We start from the raw sequence: 19519 nt of genomic DNA, 5'->3' as shown, positions 1-19519 counted from the left end.
CTGAAAAAACAATTTGCTTGTATCTCAAATTGCTCGCATCTCAAATTTTACTCGTATCTCAAATTGCTCGTATCTCAAATCGCTCGTATCTCAAATTGCTCGTCTCTCAAATCGCTCGTATCTCAAATTGCCCGTATCTCAAGTCGCTCGTATCTCAAATTGCTCGTGTCTCAAATTGCTCGTATCTCAAATTGCTAGTATCTCAAATCGCTCGCATCTCAAATCGCTCGTATCTCAAATTGCTCGTATCTCAAATTTTACTCGTATCTCAAATTTTACTCGTATCTCAAATTTTACTCGTATCTCAAATTTTACTCGTATCTCAAATTGCCCGTATCTCAAATTTATTGTCTCTCAAATTGCTCGTATCTCAAATTGCTCGTATCTCAAATTGCTCGTATGTCGAGGTACCACTGTACATCAATTTTCCAAATGTTGTATCCTTGTGTGTTTTTTTGTCATCTGGTAAAAGCCAGTCAATTCTGGACTAGAACTTCCATTTGTGGTTTCAATGGAAATGCGACACTGGCAAAATAAGGATGTTTTTACACCATCTGCTGTGATGGTTGGTGGGAGTAGGTGGGCCTCCAGAGTATTGGAAAACACTTGAATATTCACTGGAAACCATTTGTCACTGCGTAACTTTTGACCCAGCTTACTGGAGCAAAGGTCAAAAAAAGGAACACTTGGTAGTAGGCGGGTGTTTGGCGCCGTAAGGGTAAACAAGCGTTCCTTACTCTGAAAACGAGGAGAGAATGTTCTTGCTATGTGATGTGGACTTGGACTGATGAACACATTAGAAAAAATAGTGCCGTTTAAGACAGTGTTTCATAAACTGTGTGCTACGGCACCCTGGTGTGCTGTGAGAAATGGTCAGGTGTGCCAAAGGGGGATTGTAAGAAGTCATATTAATTCAATAAAAATTCATATTAATGTGAATATTTATTTTATCTTTTTTTCATATCTTTTAGATTTTATAAAATGATTTTTAAACTAAAAAGACAGAAAAAATGGATTAAGAAATTACAATTATTTATTTGAGTCATATAAATGGGAAATTCAGGGAGAAAAAATAATTTGGATATTAAGAGATTAAAATTTAACTGTTATAACAAGGGTTTCAAAGGTTGGTTCGCGGGCCGCTTTAAGGTCAACTTGATTTCAGGTGGCCCGGATCATTTTAGATACAATATTTTGATTTTTTTTTATAAATGGATTAAAAGAACTGGATTAAAAACCCTGAATATTCCGTTTTTTATAGATCTAAGACTATTTTTACTTCAGCTTTTTTTAAAATATATTTTTAGATTTTACAAAATTATTTTTTAACTAAAAACACAGAAAAAAATGATTAATACATTTTAAATTATTAATTTGAAAGAGGGAAAATCAGAAAATTTAATATACATCTATACTCTTCATTCTAATTTGATCCTAAAACATAAAGTCGGCACTCATGATTTACTTTCCGGACCACACAAAATGATGCAGCGGGCCAGATTTGGCCCCCGGGCCGCCACTTTGACACCTGTGTGTTATAAGGTTAAAATCAGAATATGATGAACTTTATAGATTAGAGATAACATAATTGTCCTGCTTATTTTTTCTAACATGAACTGGAAGTTGTTTGGGCATCAACTTTTATGATACTAAATGTATCAACACGTCAAATTGGACATTGGAAATTTAACATGAATTAAATAATGGAGAACTTTCAAATTGGCGGTGGAATGTCACAAATTACGTCAGCATAAATGCACTGACATTTAAAGCAAGAAGAAGAAAGCTAAACATTTTGCTTTTAGAGTTAGAAATCATAAATGGTTTACAGTTTGTTATTTTCTTGCCTCAAAATTCCATTTTATGGTCTTTATTCTCTGTTTTTTGCCAAATCTGGCCCAATGCATCATTTTGTGTGGCCTGAGAAAGTAAATCATAAGTGCCAACTTTCTGTTTTAGAATCAAATTAAAATTAAGAATATAGATATATAATAAATGTCCTGATTTTCCCCCTTTTAAATCAATAATTGTCATTTTTTAATCCATTTTATTCTGTGTTTTTAGTTCAAAAATCTTTTTGTAAAATCGAAAAATATATCTAAAAAAATCTAAAATAAATATTCTTTTAGATCTATAAAAAACGGAATATTCAGGGCTTTTAATCCAGTTCATTTAACCAATTTATTAAAAAAAAAAATCTAAATATTATATCTAAAATGGTCCAGCCCACCTGAAATCAAATCAAGTTAACATTAAAGAGTCTAACACCCTTATCCTACACCGGGGGTGGGCAATTTTTTTGGCTCGGGGGCCACATTGACTTAAAAAATTTGACAGAAGGGCCGAGTCAGCACAAGATACGATGCAAATAAAAAAGTGCATCCGTTAACAGTACATATGAAACATAAACAGAAAAAAAGGACTAAAGTATTAACATACTCATCCCTCATCATTAAAGTAAAAAGTATAAAGTGCAAAGTCAAGTAAAAAGGAATGTATTAAAAAATATTAAAATATCATTTAAAAAAAGATAGAGTGACTCTAAAACACAAAAAAACAAATAAAAGTGGACAGAGCTACTGCCACTGGCTTACACGTGACGGCGCCATCTTGGGGAAAAAATATTTGGACAACGTCGGCGGGCCAGATTAAAAAACCTAACGGACCATACGTGGCCCGCGGGCCGTAGTTTGCCCTACACTATTACCTGACTTACTGACCTAGTTATGTACTATTATCCCATTCCATCATGCCTCATTGACAAAAAAACCCAATAAATGGATTGAATTTATCGACAGTTGTTGACAAAGACAAGATTCCTAATCCAGCACGACGTGTGTGGCCTCCTCACGTTCGTCACGACCGCGGCGTTCCTTCAGATGTGCCCGTTGCCGCGGCGCTCTCGCATTTTCGACAAATCGGTGTGAGGCCCGCATTCATCCAAGTAATGGTCCAGTCATGTGTGAGGAAAGCAAGCAGGCCAACTCTCCAGTCTTGACTATTTGCTTTTCCAGCTGTTTCCAAGACTCAAAAAGTGTGTGTGTGTGTGTTTGTTTGTGGGATTGTGCGCAAGGGGGGTGATTGACTCAAGCTCTGGAGAGAAAACTATGAAGAGTTTGTCACATAGAAGCCATTTATGTGCGTTTTAAAGCCATTTTGTCGACTATTTCTATTATTTTCGGTTTTATTTACATAGTAGAAAAGACATTTACTCAAAGATGTGAAGGGATATGTGCGGGTGTGCGCATGCTCCCCACACAAACCCGCCCATATCCCAGGATGCCCCTGGTATAGACTGATCCTCCTCTCAGACACAAAGCCACAAGGGATGGCCTAGATTCCAGTACATGAGCGCATGAAGACATATCACGCAATACAACACTTGACAGGGTCAATGTATAGAGGACTATAATGTAGGGTGGTTCAGTGGAGGCGTGGGGAGCGGGTCGGTTTCACGGTTTTGGGGTCGAGAGGGGTCAATCCCGGGTTGGGTCCTTCTGTGTGGAGGTTAAGTGATCTTCTCTGGGCTAGTGTGGTATTCTCCTATGTTATAAAAACAAGCATGCTAGGATAATTTAGCAGTCTAAATCAGGGGTGTCAAAATACGGCCCGCGGGCCGGATCCGGCCCGTCTGTTGGTTTGGTACGGCCCGGGGAAGAAAGCTGCATTGTATAAAAAAATATGAATTTTCTTTAAAATGTGTAGTTCTTGTATTATCCGCTAGGGGTGCGGTGTTTTAGTACGTGCAGACAACATGAATTGGCATTTATTTATGTTCTTATGTTATTCTCTTGTTCGTAATATATTGTTCATAATGTAAAAGGAAAATTCTGTTAATAAACATTTTGATAATTTACTCATTCATGGTCTAAATTGTTCTTAGCAATGATTGGTTGTTTGTTTCATTATGGCCTGTGATTGGCTGCCCATCGATTCGATTGGTTTGGATAACTTTATTCATCCGGTATTGGGGATATTTGGTTGACACAGTAGTAAGAGGGTGAGAATATAGACACAGAAATTTTAGACATTTTAGATATAAATAAATAGGTAATAAGTAAATTGAGAAATAAATACATATATATATATATATATATATATATATATATATATATATATATATATATATATATATATATATATATATATATATATATATATATATATATATATATATATATATATATATATATATATATATATATATATATATATATATATATATATATATATATATATATATATATATATATATATATATATATATATATATATATATATATATATATATATATATATATATGAGGGATGTGGAGGGATTCCACAGATTCAGGGTGTCCCACACCTTTTGCACAAAAGTCAGCTCCAGCACCCCCGCGACCCTTGTGAGGATAAGCGGTACAGAAATGAATGATTGAATAATTTGGTGGATCTAAAATATTCCCTAATCTGCGTCTACTTAGTTTTGCCAGGTAGGCTAGGTGATTGAACCCTCTATAATTATAGATTAGATTTTACAAAATGACTTTTGAACTAAAAAGATAAAAAATGATTTTAAAAAGACAATTGTTGATTTAAAATGGGGAAAATCAGGAAATGTTAACACACATCTATACTCTTCATTTTAATTTGATCCTAAAACAGAAAGTCAGCGCTCATGATTTACTTTCCCGGCCCGCACAAAGTGATGCGGTGGGCCAGATTTGGCCCACGGGCCGCCACTTTGACACACTACATTGTCGTGTGTCCAACATGATCAAAAAAGTGATGTGGAAGTATTGGGATGGCAGGTTTTTAATGCTTTTTCTTTATTTTCGAATTACCAAAAATAGCTGTTCAAAGTAGTCCAATTTTGATATAAAAAAATAAATGTAAAGTCATTGTGTTTTGAGATCTTTTTGTTTTAAATCGTTTCTGCAGAACAGGCTGAACGTGACGTCACGACACACCCCTATACGGCACTGAGACAGCTGGCTAGACAACCGAGATTGAAAGCTCTTTCGACCAATGGGAGAAGAGATGGTTCTGGAGTGAAGCGCCGTGATTGGACGCCTGCAGATTATAGATATGTATAGATATGTCGTCTGGCTCTGCACAGTGGGCGGGACAGTAAAGAAGCGCTGGTGCAGGCACATTACGTACCACTAGACTGGACTAATGCGCCCTTTCGGATTGACAAATGTAAGTTATTTCACACTTTAAAACGTCTTTTACGCCGTCTGGTAAAATAGGGTTTGTCCACGCCAAGATCGCATTAGCGTTTACTTCTTTTCTCCTCTTCGGCTGTTTTTCACAAGTCGATTTCGGGCCAGGCAAAAGTGTGCTAGCTGTTGTTGTTGCTGCCCCTCTCGCAACGGGCTGCTATATTTTGACACGCCGCCGCTTGCGGAGACAATACACGCAGTCAGACAACGTGTTTTTCCCATTGTCGAATGCTCATTGAACTATCTTGCTCCATCGAAACACCCAAAATTGCGATTTTCGCGTACTGTTGTTTATCGCTAGCCCCCTTGACGTCGCGTGCGTGCCTCCGAAATGCGTAAAAAAAAATCAAAAATCCATGCGCTTTTAGAGCACGGTGTGTTTTTGGCCATAACTGGTTCACTTTGAAATATTAAAAAATCGTTTTAGTTAACAGTACGAACCTTTTTTGAGTCCGTCCACTATACGCCGCATGATTGGATGTCAAAGGTGAAGCATTCAACTTCTTTGGATGCGTTCACGTGTTGTGGTTTTTTTTACGTTGTTTATGGCTTGCCTTCTTGCGTGCCGCCGAAATGCGTAAAAAACCGTTAACTAAAATTCTTATTTGTAAAATTTCAAAGTGACCAGTTATGGTTTAAAACACATTAATCATTTAAGTTAACGGTACGAGCCTTCTTTTTTTAGTCCGTCCACTACATACCGCATGATTGGATGTCAAAGGTGAAACATTCAACTTCTTTAGACGCGTCACGTGTTGTGGTTTTTTTACGTTTCCGCGTGTGACGTTTACGTTTTTTGTTTTTTTTACATTCATGTCAGAATCCCGGACCCCCCCCCCTTCCCACTCAAACCCACCACGACTCCCTTACTCTGTGTGATTCACACCCCTTCTTTCCCCTCTCTATTCGCAGTTTGGTTTTATCCCCAGGAAAAGTTATTCAGGCAGAATTCCTTAAACCATCGCTTTCATCTGGCTCGGAAAATTTGGCCACCACAACATTTTTTGCCCCTTCCTCCTCCTCCTCCTCTTCCTCCACCATTGAGTGTACACACAGAGTGGATATGCCACATCAGGTAAGAGACTTTCACACCCACTTCCAGCATCCCTGTTTTCTTCTGTTTTCCACCCCTGAAGGGAGAGCTACACGTGATATTTCGCATTGCAGATACACACTCGCGCATTGCAATGTGTGTGTGTGAATGTGTGTTTGTGTGTAGTGGTTTTGTTGTATCGCTTCCCTCCACATTCCACACGTGTGTGTTTGTGCGCCGATGTGGGAATCGCTGCGAATGGGAAACAATAATAACCGGTTACGTGGCCGCTGTTGCAACTTGAAGAGTGAGGAAAATGAGGGTGTTATGGTTTGGGGATGTCCAATTTTTTGGATCTGGGAGGAACGGCAGTTTTAGGGGTTTTGATACGATGCTAAATGTTTCTAGTTTGAGAGGAGTGGATGTCTATTTGAGACAAATTGATGTGATTTGGGGATGAATGGGAGAGTGGTGTATTTGTATTGTCGTCAATGGCATTGGAAGAGTTAATTTGAAGGGGAGGAGCTTAGCTAAGGATGGGTAACATAGCGCCATAGCGCATTGACTGTTTTGTATAACGGTATGTTAAGCCTCAGTGGCTATGTTTATGTGGGAAAAATATTTTCTGATCCATAATTGGATTAAAATCATGTTTTTTTTTTGTTTTGTTTTGAAGAAAATATTGATTGAAAAATCAAATTTACTCGGATTGGTTGGCGGGCCGCTTTAACGTCAACTTGATTTCATGTGGGCGGGACCATTTTAGATAAAATAGTTATATATTTTTTTAAATAAATGGATTAAAAGAACTGGATTAAAAGACCAGAATATTCAGTTTTTTTATAGATCTAAAACAATGTTTATTTTAGCTTTGTTTAAATATATTTTTAGATTTAAAAAAATGTTTTTTTGAACTAAAAACACAAAAAAATGATTAAAAAATTACAATTATTGATTTAAAAGGGGGAAAATCAGGAAAATTAATATACATCTATACTCTTCATTTTAATTTGATCCTAAAACAGAAACGCATTTACTTTCCCGGGCCACACAAAATGATGCGGCGGGCCAGATTTGGCCCCCGGGCCATCACTTTGACACCTGTGCACTAAATGAATTAGTTAACGACATTTCAATTTACCGCTGATGAAAAGTCAGAATAAAAAAAGCACCACCCAAAACAATGTCAATTAACACTACATTTTATTTTATTTTATCAGAAGGTAAATAACAACTGTAAAAAAATGCTAATTAATTAAAGGTCAAAAATAAGAAAAGAAAACTACTGGAATAAACAAATAAAATTAAAAAAGACAATTTCAAAGACTATTTCATAGCAATAAGACCTTAATGGTGTTTTTGTACTGTCACACAAGTGGAATAACATTGCCACATTACTTCTCTTTAAGACCCTGTAAAGTGATAAAAAAGGTCTTGTAAATTTCACACACCACAGAGAAATGTAGTGTTAAAAAGTCAAGCCAAGTATATAAAATAAACCTTAAAAATATCGTAAAATAAATCCAGCCTGCCTCCTACTTACACCACTGTGTGTGTAGCCACTGAAATGAACCTGTCAATCAAATACACGTACCTTCCTCAGCAGCCAATCAGAGTAGAAAGATAGTCTAGGCAACAAGGGAGTTGGCTCCGCCTATTGGTGGGTCAAATGTGCGCTGCCAGATTACCGGAAATACAAATTAAATATGCACAAATAGGCCATGTGTCTTCTCATATGTAAATGAACTCTTATTTATATAGTTTATTTATAATATAAAGCTATTCAGGCTTATGTCAGAGAATGTTATTTATAAATATATATTTTTTAAAAATCATTTCAGGTTTGAGCATTTACTGGAAAACTTAATTGTTTAAAGCAATTTCAAAAAAAAAAAAAAAAAAAATTGATATTAGCCAAGGGAAAAAAAAGCGAATTTCAACCAAACAAAATTTGGGAAGAGATGAGTTAGTGCAACAAATATTACAAGATTTAATAAAGTAAATATTTATGCTCCTCCAGATTACAAAATTATTATTTTTTTGAGCATTTTGTTGTTATTTGTGCACTTTGTAGTGAATCTTTCAATTTAATTATACTTGTATAATGTCAATAAAAGCATTCAATTCAATTGACATAATGCAAATTCCAATGTTTTTGGCCAATAAGAGGGTTGGTTTATGGAAAAAAAATGGCCCAACATTTAGGAAAAGGTGACAAAGACAAAAGAGATTCTATTATTTTTCAGTTTACAATAATTTTCCTTTTTCAATAATGTCTTTAAATGAATTTCATTTGAAAAATTCAACAGTTATTTTTTCCACCCATTTAGCTCTCAATTGTAATATTATTACCGTATTTTCACGACTATAAGGCGCACTTAAAAGTCTTAAATTTTCTCCAAAATAGACAGTGCGCCCTATGAAACAGTGCGCCCTATGAAACAGTGCGCCCTAAAATACAGTGCGCCCTAAAATACAGTGCGCCCTAAAATACAGTGCGCCCTATAATACAGTGCGCCCTATAATACAGTGCGCCCTATAATACAGTGCGCCCTATAATACAGTGCGCCCTATAATACAGTGCGCCCTATAATACTGTGCGCCCTATAATACTGTGCGCCCTATAATACTGTGCGCCCTATAATACTGTGCGCCCTATAATACTGTGCGCCCTATAATACTGTGCGCCCTATAATACAGTGCGCCCTATAATACAGTGCGCCCTATAATACAGTGCGCCCTATAATACAGTGCGCCCTATAATACAGTGCGCCCTATAATACAGTGCGCCCTATAATACAGTGCGCCCTATAATACAGTGCGGCCTATAATACAGTGCGCCCTATAATACAGTGCGCCCTATAATACAGCGCGCCCTATAATACAGCGCGCCCTATAATACAGCGCGCCCTATAATACAGCGCGCCCTATAATACAGCGCGCCCTGTAATACAGCGCGCCCTATAATACAGTGCGCCCTATAATACAGTGCACCCTATAAGACAGTGCGCCCTATAATACAGTGCGCCCTATAATACAGTGCACCCTATAATACAGTGCGCCCTATAATCCAGTGCGCCCTATAATCCAGTGCGCCCTATAATCCAGTGCGCCCTATAATCCAGTGCGCCCTATAACACAGTGCGCCCTATAATACAGTGCGCCCTATAATACAGTGCGCCCTATAATACAGTGCGCCTTATGTATGGAAAAAAAGTCATTCATTGAGGGTGCGCCTAATAATGCGGTGCGCCTTATAGTAGTGAAAATACGGTAAATCACCAATAAACATAGTCTTTTATCCGGCTCCATTTTATTCAACTGCTTTCAAATTCCGCACCAATGAACAAAGAGAAAAATCTAGTTGGGTATTTTCTGACGTTACAGGAGGTGCGAACAGTGACACGTTTGCACATTAGCGCTACATTTGCATTACAATTAGTTTCAGCACTTAAACAATGACACGCCGCTCGGCTTGTTAGCGCTCCGCCGAGCGTGGAAAGCCAAATTGGTTCACAGTAAGTTCACTATTGAACCAGAACTGAACTGGCTCCCAACACTGGCTCGGATTGTTGCCAAGGTTGTTGGAATGGAAAAGATTCATGTTGCTCAGGAGCTTTGCGGACTTCCAGGCAGGTTGTAAAAAAAACATGCATAGCTGTGATATTTTACATAATTGCCAACAGTGTGTTGTCCACATGTGCACAAAATGAGAAGAGTGTGATTGGATTGCAGTGATGTTGTCATAAAATTTCAAACTGGTGTCCAAGTGGCGGCCCGGGGGCCAAATCTGGCCCGCTGCATCATTTTATGTGGCCCAGGAAAGTAAATTATGAGTGCCGACTTTCTGTTTTAGGATCAAATTCAAATGAAGAGTATAGATGTATATTAGATTTCCTGATTTTCCCCCTTTTAAATCAATATTTGTCATTTTTTAATCATTTTTTTCTGTTTTTAGTTCAATAATCATTTTGGAAAATCTAAAAATATATTTAAAAAAAGCTAAAATAAACATTGTTTTAGATCTATAAAAAAATTGAATCTTCAGGGATTTTAATCCAGTTCTTCAATCAATTTAAAAAAAAAATCTAAATATAATAGCTAAAATGGTCCGGCGCACCTGAAATCAAGTTGACCTTAAAGCGGCCCGCGAACCAACCTTTGTCACCCTTTCTGTTTTAGGATTAAATTAAAATTAAGAGTATAAATGTATATTAAATTTCCTGATTTTCCCCCTTTTAAATCAATAATTGTATTTTTTGTAAACATTTTTTTGGTTTTAGTTCAAAAATCATTTTGTAAAATCTAAAAATATATTAAAAAAAGCTAAAATAAACATTGTTTTAGATCTATAAAAACGGAATATGCAGGGTTTTTAATCCAGTTCTTTTAATCCATTTATAAAAAAAAAAAATCTAAATATTTCTAAAATGACATTCACTTTTTCAATTGATTGGTCAAAAACTAGCAACTTAAATACACATTTCTGGTGGCATATATATATATATATATATAAATAAAAGAACCAAATATACCAAAATGTAAAATCCATTCCTTTATGTAGTTCGTAGTAAATGACGATAAAAAATAATAATAGATTTATTGCTAATTCCGTTAATCTTAAACATTACCGTACGCTGTCGTCACTTGAGATTTGTGGACGGTTAAAAACCTCAAATCTTCTGAGGTATCGCACATTATCGGGTACTTGTGATGCGTTTTTTGGACTCACACAAAAGCGGCGTGCTATACGTTTGTAAAACATTTGGAAAAACCTTTTTTTTTTTGGTTTCCACGGCCATGTTTTCTTTGAACATGTTACAAACCATTTTGTGGGAAATGAAAACACTCCTGCAGGTTTTTTAAGAGTCAAAAGTCAAGGTAAAAAGGGGAAGTGGTCAGACTTTCAATGACAGATGAGTGTAAAAGATGTGGTCACATACAAACCACATCTACTTTCATTCAGATGTAGTTATTTGTGGCATTCTCAATAAACATCGCAATAGGGTTTAAGTCGGGTTAGGCTACTATTGATAAAACGAGGGAAAAACTAAGTCCAGACCAGGTTTAGATCAAATCAAGGTTACGGCTTATATGCGCATAAATTAGACTTAACATGCACGAAAGTCCAGATCAGGTTTATATCAAGTCCTTTCTCTTGTTTTTTTCTTTTGATAGGGTTTTAGTCGGGTTAAGGCAGGCGTGGGCACACTTTTCGGCCCGGGGGCCACATTGACTTTAAAAAAAACATATAAAAAAGTGCATCCGTTAACAGTACATATGAAATATAAACAGAAAAAAGGACTAAAGTATTAACATACTCATCACTCATCATTAAAGTAAAAAGTATAAAGTACAAAGTCAAGTAAAAAGGAATGTATTAAGAAATATTAAAATGTCATTTAAAAAAGATAGAAGGGCTGTAAAACACAAAAAAACAAATAAGAGTGGACAGCGCTACTGCCACTGGCTTCCGCGGGACGGCGCCATCTTGGGGGAAAAAAAAACATTATCTGGACAACATTGGCGGGCCAGATTAAAATGCCTAGCAGGCTGTATGTGGCCCGCGGGCCGTAGTTTGACCGTGTTGGGTTAGAGGGTTAGGGTTAAAAAGACGCAAACACTAAATCCAGACCAGCTTTATGTCAAGTCCTTTCTCTTTGTTTTTTTCTTCTTTTGTTGGGGTTTAAGTCGGGTTAGACCAGACATGGGTAAACTACGGCCCGCGGGCCACATCCAGCGTTTTAATCCGGCCCGCCGATGTTGTCCAAATAATTTTTTTGGACAATTTTTTGCTTTTTTTTCCCCCCAAAGATGGCGCCGTCACGCGGAAGTCAGTGGCAGTAGCTGTGTCCACTTTTATTTGTTTTTTTTGTGTTTTACAGCCCCTCTATCTTTTTTTAATGACATTTTAATATTTCTTAATACATTCCTTTTTACTTTGTACTTTATACCTTTTACTTTAATGATGAGTGATGAGTATGGTAATACTTTAGTCCTTTTTTTCTCTTTATGTTTCATATGTACTGTTAACGGATGCACTTTTTTATATGTATCGTATCTTGTGCTGACCCGGCCCATCTGTCAAATTTTTTAAGTTAATATGGCCCCCGAGCCCAAAAGTTTGCCCACCCCTGGACTTGACTGACACTGATAAATCGAGACAAACACTAAATCCAGACCAGGTTTATATCAAATCAAGGGTACGGCTTATATGCGCACAAATTAGACTTCAATAGGGTTTAAGTCAGGTTAGGCTTCGACTAATAAAAAGAGGCACACACTAAATCCAGAACTGGTTTATATCAAGTCCTTTCTCTTGTTTTTTCTTCTTCTTTTGATTGGGTTTAAGTCGGGTTAGACTAATACTAATAAAATGAGCCAGGTTTAGATCAAATCAAGGGTACGGCTTATATGCGCACAAATTAGACACAAAAGTCTGGACCAGCTTTATATCAAGTTTTTTCGTTATATTTTTTATTTTCGATAGGGTTTAAGTCGGGTTAGGCTTCTACTGATAAAACGAGACAAACACTAAATCCAGACCAGGTTTTATATCCAATCCTTTCTCTTGTTTTTTTTTTTTTTAAACTTCCACTTTTTCCCTTCTTTACCCAACCAAAATGCGTAAAATGCCCACTCCAGACATATTTATCCACTCCACAAGTTTCTATATCTAAGATAAGCCACGTTGAGAATAATAAATGAGCAATAAGGAAATGGAGAAAGTATTAATATTCAGCATTATTGCATTCACATGTGACTACTAAATCCTCTCTGAACAGTTTCTAATGGATTCCGTATGGGAGGCGATGGTGGCGAGTTGGTAACAACATAAATGTAGCTAAAGCTCCGGTTGTTGTGGCTGGTGGGATTAGCTCTCTTTTCAAGCGCTCTAAAGGGGCTTGGTGAGATAAATCCAAATAGCGGCTCATCTAACCATTTAAGTACACGGCCTGACATGCGTGAAGGACTTGTAAAGTCTTCGGCTTCCACTCAGAGTTGACGACTAGTGGCCAACAGTGCCAAAGACCACATAGACCGCTTAAAGTAGCATTTCTTACATTTACTCATCTTAATATTTAACTATTTTGTCTCACTAAGTTCCTTCAATGTGTAATCGTGTGCCCAAGAACGGACGACTTTACCAAAATATATACTTATGCTTATACATATACTTATACATATACTTATACATATACTTATACATATACTTATACATATACTTATACATGTACTTATACATGTACTTATACATGTACTTATACATGTACTTATACATGTACTTATACATGTACTTATACATGTACTTATACATGTACTTATACATATACTTATACATGTACTTATACATGTACTTATACATGTACTTATACATGTACTTATACATGTACTTATACATGTACTTATACATGTACTTATTCATGTACTTATGCATGTACTTATGCATGTACTTATGCATGTACTTATGCATGTACTTATGCATGTACTTATGCATGTACTTATGCATGTACTTATGCATGTACTTATGCATGTACTTATGCATGTACTTATGCATGTACTTATGCATGTACTTATACATGTACTTATACATGTACTTATACATGTACTTATACATGTACTTTTACATGTACTTTTACATGTACTTTTACATGTACTTTTACATGTACTTTTACATGTACTTTTACATGTACTTACACATGTACTTATACATGTACTTATACATGTACTTATACATGTACTTATACATGTACTTATACATGTACTTATACATGTACTTATACATGTACTTATACATGTACTTATACATGTACATATACTTGTACATATACTTGTACATATACTTGTACATATACTTGTACATATACTTGTACATATACTTGTACACATACTTGTACATATACTTGTACATATACTTGTACTTTTACATATACTTATACATATACTTATATATATACACATATACACGTATACACGTATACACGTATACACGTATACACGTATACACGTATACACGTATACACGTATACACGTATACACGTATACACATACATATATACACATACACATATACACATATACACATATACACACATACACATATACACATATACACATATACACATATACACATTTATATATACATACATACATACAGATAGGCTTCTTCTGTTTTCTTTAAAACCTAAATATATCTAAAGATGTACTACACGTAAAGCTTTTCATACTCTTAGAAATTTTAAGGAACTGCAAAGGAGAGAAGAACAAGGAAAAATAAAAAAAACTGAAAAAAAAACCCAACAACAACAAGCCACAAATCTGATTCAGCCTGTGTCCTTTCCAACTCTTTGTGTTGGTGTGTTGAGGCCCGGTTTAAGGGTTTTTCACTCAGCAGTAAACCCTCTTTTTTTCCTGAACACGCTCCATTTCATTCCCCATTCGCTCTTTCCCGATGCTACCGTTAGAGCAGCGAGCCCACCGAGGAGATTGGTTCGAACACAGCAGGTCTCCAACTTGAGGCTCCGCCCATTGCTTTTTAGGACAATTAGCCACCCACAAGGGATTGAGACTACTGAGGGGCTCATCTGCATACATCTGCAAATGGTTAACTATGCTACTACCATATTCTGCATCATTTCCTAATGGGTCACTCAAAAATAAGTTTCACTTACACCACAGGTGTCAAAGTGGCGGCCCGGGGGCCAAATCTGGCCCGCCGCATCATTTTGTGTGGCCCGGGAAAGTCAATCATGAGTGCTGACTTTCTGTTTTAGGATCAAATTAAAATAAAGAGTATAGATGTATATTAATTTCCTGATTTCCGCCCTTTTAAATCAATGATTATAATTTTTAAAATCAATATTTTTCAGTGTTTTTAGTTCAAAAATCATTTAGTAAAATCTAAAAAATTATATATATGTAAAAAAAGCTAAGATAAACATTGAAAAAACGGACTATTCAATTTCAAGGCAAATATTTGCTCAAAATTTTACTCTTATCCCAAAGCAAATATTTCCTCAAAATTTTACTCGTATCTCAAGGCACACATTTGCTCAAAATTTTGCTCGTATCCCAAAGCAAGTATTTGCTCACAATTTTACTCGTATCTCAAGGCAAATATCTGCTCCAAATCTTACTCGTATCTCAAGGCAAACATTTGCTCAAAATTTTGCTCGTATCCCAAAGCAAATATTTGCTCAGAATTGTACTCGTATCTCAAGGCAAATATCTGCTCAAAATCTTACTCCTATCTCAAGGCAAATATTTGCTCAAAATTTTATTCTTATCTCAAGGCAAATATTTGTTCAAAAATTTACTCATCTCAAATTGTTCGTATGTCGGGGCACTCGTATGCTGAGGTACCATTATATATGTATATATACACACAAATATATTTTATCATGTAATTGCAAAGTGTAATTATTTTTTGCTCAGTAATTACTTTAAGGAATTTGAGAAAGTAAGTTAATTAAATAATGCATTACAAAAAAAAACAGGGGAAGGTCTTGTTTATAAACATCTGTGGATTGAAGTTTGTTTCATTTTAATTTATTATCTTAAAAAGAATGTAAAAAAAGAACCCTATATGGTCATACTCAAAGCGATAATTTAGGCTTAAGTTAGACAAACAAAGTAATAATTTTCCTCTTATTGCCACAGTGTCAACGGAAAAAAATTGCAATATTAAGAGTACGCGTACACTGAGCAACGGGCAAATGAACCATCGGAGCTTTTAGCGAAGTAGTAAAACATGGTTTATGTCACATCAAGTTAATTAAAAAGCCCTAGTTGAGCGAGTACTCATGAGAGGTTGACATTTTTTTGGGAATGGCACAAGACCTTTGGAATGAGAGTGAATTTCACTATGACTCACAGCAGCTCTAGAAGAAGGACTTATGATGACAAATTTGTGGGTAGAACATGCAAACTCCACACAGGTGGACCAACCTGGATTTGAACCCAGGATCATTGACCTATGAGTCTGACACGCTAACCACTTGAAATATTACATGTCCCGTATTTTCACGACTATAAGGCGCACCGCATTATAAGGCTCACCCTCAATGAATGACATTTATCCATATATATGGCGCACTGTATTATAAGACACTGTATTATAAGGCGCACTGTATTATAAGGCGCACTGTATTATAAGGCGCACTGTATTATAAGGCGCACTGTATTATAAGGCACACTGTATTATAAGGCACACTATTATAAGGCGCACTGTCCATTTTGGAGAAAATGTAAGCCTTTTAAGTGCGCCTTACAGTGGTGAAAATACGGAAATTGCTCTTGACTTCCAGGTATGAAGCACTCACTAATTTACAGTCACCTCTAGAACCAGCCATTGTTGATGTTTTGGATTTTTTTGGTATAAAATCTTGCAGTGGGGGAGGAGCTATATGATGGAAGATTTTGTATAGTAAGATGGCATCTGCATTTTTAACAGTATTGTTTCACTTCAGGCGTTTGTTTTTTTAATATCTGACAGTGGTGCTTTTTCGTTTTTCTTTTTCCCCCATATATAAGGCGCACTGGATTATAAGGCGCACTGTCTATTTTGGAGAAAATGTGCCTTATAGTCGTGAAAATAGGGTAAAAGTACTATGAAAAATCGAATCGAGACATTAAATAAAGTACCGAGAACTACATAATGTAAGGATACCATTAGTGCACATACAAGTGCAGTCGGCATCTCGTATGACACGTCATCTTTCGTCCTTGATGTTTTTTTTTATTTTTTTATTTTTCAACCGTGGTTTTCATAGCAACTGTAGCCAACCAAGAGCACCACATAATACTTCTTTTGCCCGTACACGAGTGAGAAATTTGCTTTGTGGTCTTTACCAATGGCATATTTTGAAGGCCACAGTTTTTCACGCTTGATTGTTCTTAAAGAAAAAATATATATATATTTTATTTATACACCTTTTTAGAGTATGTGTCGGTCATTCACAAAGCAGTATACTCTGTTATTGTTATAAAATTCAATTGTCCATCCGGTAGAACTTGGTCATTTGAACTATTAAGTTTGTCTTCGTTTTTAAAGATTCTGGTTGTGTTACATTGATTTTTACTGAATTTACATTTGTAAGATAAAAATGATTTGAACCATTTTTTTTTGATTCAATTGAAAATTGTGTCCATGGCAACATGGTCATTTAGTCCATACCTGGCAACCTTGGCCAATTGCTCCCCTTATTAATGATTGCAATTCCTCTTATTAAGCGATAAAAAATGTACTAATGCATATTTACTCACATAGGCACACTTAGAGGTCTAAAATTTTCTACAAAATGGACGTGGTGCCCAAACTGTATGCAGTAAATTCAACATTCAGTCTGTAGATGTCGCTGTATGACGCTGACAGCTTGACTGTGTGGGTACATTGCTTGCTGATGCGCTATATTTATATAGTGGAAAAGCATATGCGATTGACATATGTTCAAAGCATGACAATATTAGCAATCGACGTTTTCGTCTGCTACCAGTAAATGAGATAATCCAGATTAAATCGGAAATAGGTAAAACGAGATGAGTGTTAGAAAAAAACATACTAAAAAAAATCACGTACAAAAGTTCTTATATGGCGTACACCAAGGGGCCGCTTTAACGTCAACTTGATTTCAGGTGGGCCGGACCATTTTAGATATAATATTTAGATTTTTTTTTTAATAAATGGATTAAAAAGAACTGGATTCAAATCCCTGAATATTCAGTTTTTTATAGATCTAAAACAATGTTTATTTTAGATTTTTTTAAATATATTTTTAGATTTTACAAAATGATTTTTGAACCAAAAACACAGAAAAAATGGATAAAAAAATGGCAATTATTGATTTAAAAGGGGGAAAATCAGGAATTTTAATATAAATTATACTCTACATTTTAATTTGATTCTAAAACAGAAAGTCGGCACTCATCATTTACCCTTTTCCGGGCCACACAAAATGATGCGGTGGGCCAGATTTGGCCCCCGGGCCACCACTTTGACACACTAACTCAAAAGAGTTTGAAATCTTAATTTTTCATCTACTTTTCCTTTGTTTTTTATTTTACCATGTTTTAGGGGTGCATTCTATCAAAAAAAATCATGTTCAAAATCTGTTTAAATGCAGATAATGTTTAATTTTTTGGTAGTGTCATATTTAATCAATAAATAAGTCCATCTCAATGCAGTTTTTTATTTAATACTTTTTTTTTTAAATGGTCAACACACATTCTCTTTTCTAAGACACAAGATTAGAAAAATGTTTGTTTTTGATGCGTACTAGGCAAAAATATAATCTCCCATGCTGTTGGTCCTGTCGTGAATAAACATGGCGGCGGCTCCTTCATATTTATGCCGCATTTGTTCTATTGCATTGTTTATCGTATCAACACAGCTTGGTGCAATGAATATTAATTTGTTGTGTAAAATGATCTGGTTAAAGGCATCAATTTTGTTTTTTTTGCTTGATTTTTTTGAAAGAAGTATTTTTTTTACTGGCATTTTGTATTTTGGAATTATATATATACATTTTTTGTATTTTTTTATTTTTAAAAGTTCGTTTTACCACAAAAAGCGGAGTATTTTGTTTGGAAAAGCAAAGTGTTTTTGTGTTCAGGATGTTCTTTATCCGTTAACTGGACAAATGTGAGAGAGAGTGAATGATGTGATGGTGAAATAGAGCAAGATGAGTCACATTTTCTGTGAGGCACTGTTGTTTTCCACTGTTATTTTCTCACTTTAATGGCTTCTAAGTAATGGTAGGAAATGTTCATTTTTCATGTGAACATTCTGTCTAACTTTAGCATTTGGAAAGTACTTGAACATGAGTAAAAACTTCACTTTTTGCGCATAAACCGTATTTTCACGACTATAAGGCGCACTTAAAAGTCTTACATTTTCTCCAAAATAGACAGTGCGCCTTATAATCCAAAGCGCCTTATATATGGAAAAAACAGAAAACGAAAAACCACCACTGTCGGATGTTAAGAAAACACAAACGCCTGAACTGATACAATACTGTTAAATATGCAGATGCCATCTTAGTTTACAACATCTTCCATCATATAGCTCCTCCCCCACTGCAAGATTTCATCCCAAAAAAATCAAAACATCAACAATGGCTGGCTCTAGAGGTGACTGTGTAGTGAGTGAGTGCTTCATACCTGGAAGTCAATAGCAATTACCCTATTTTCACCATTATAAGGCACACTTAAAAGTCTTACATTTTCGCTGAAATAGACAGTACGCCTTATAATACAGTGCGCCTTATATATGGGAAAAATGTCA

The 19519-nt window shown here is 35.7% G+C and overlaps 1 protein-coding gene across 3 annotated transcripts in view; it reads left to right on the top strand.

Annotated features, from left to right (window-relative positions):
* Positions 1 to 5081: 5081 nt before the first annotated feature.
* Positions 5082 to 19519, top strand: part of LOC144201360 (vitamin D3 receptor A) — a 43033-nt gene continuing 28595 nt past the window's right edge. For 2 of the 3 annotated variants that reach the window (XM_077723939.1, XM_077723922.1), the window contains exons 1-2: positions 5082 to 5181; positions 6117 to 6279. The gene's annotated coding sequence lies outside the window, so the exon portion shown is untranslated. The remainder of the gene's footprint in view (positions 5182 to 6116; positions 6280 to 19519) is intronic. The other variant, XM_077723930.1, reaches the window with a different exon arrangement.

Source organism: Stigmatopora nigra, chromosome 1 (genome assembly GCF_051989575.1).
Source record: "Stigmatopora nigra isolate UIUO_SnigA chromosome 1, RoL_Snig_1.1, whole genome shotgun sequence".
NCBI classification, from domain to species: domain Eukaryota; kingdom Metazoa; phylum Chordata; class Actinopteri; order Syngnathiformes; family Syngnathidae; genus Stigmatopora; species Stigmatopora nigra.
The sequence above is the reverse complement of the archived record's forward strand: the minus strand, read 5'-3'. Positions and strand labels throughout refer to the sequence as shown.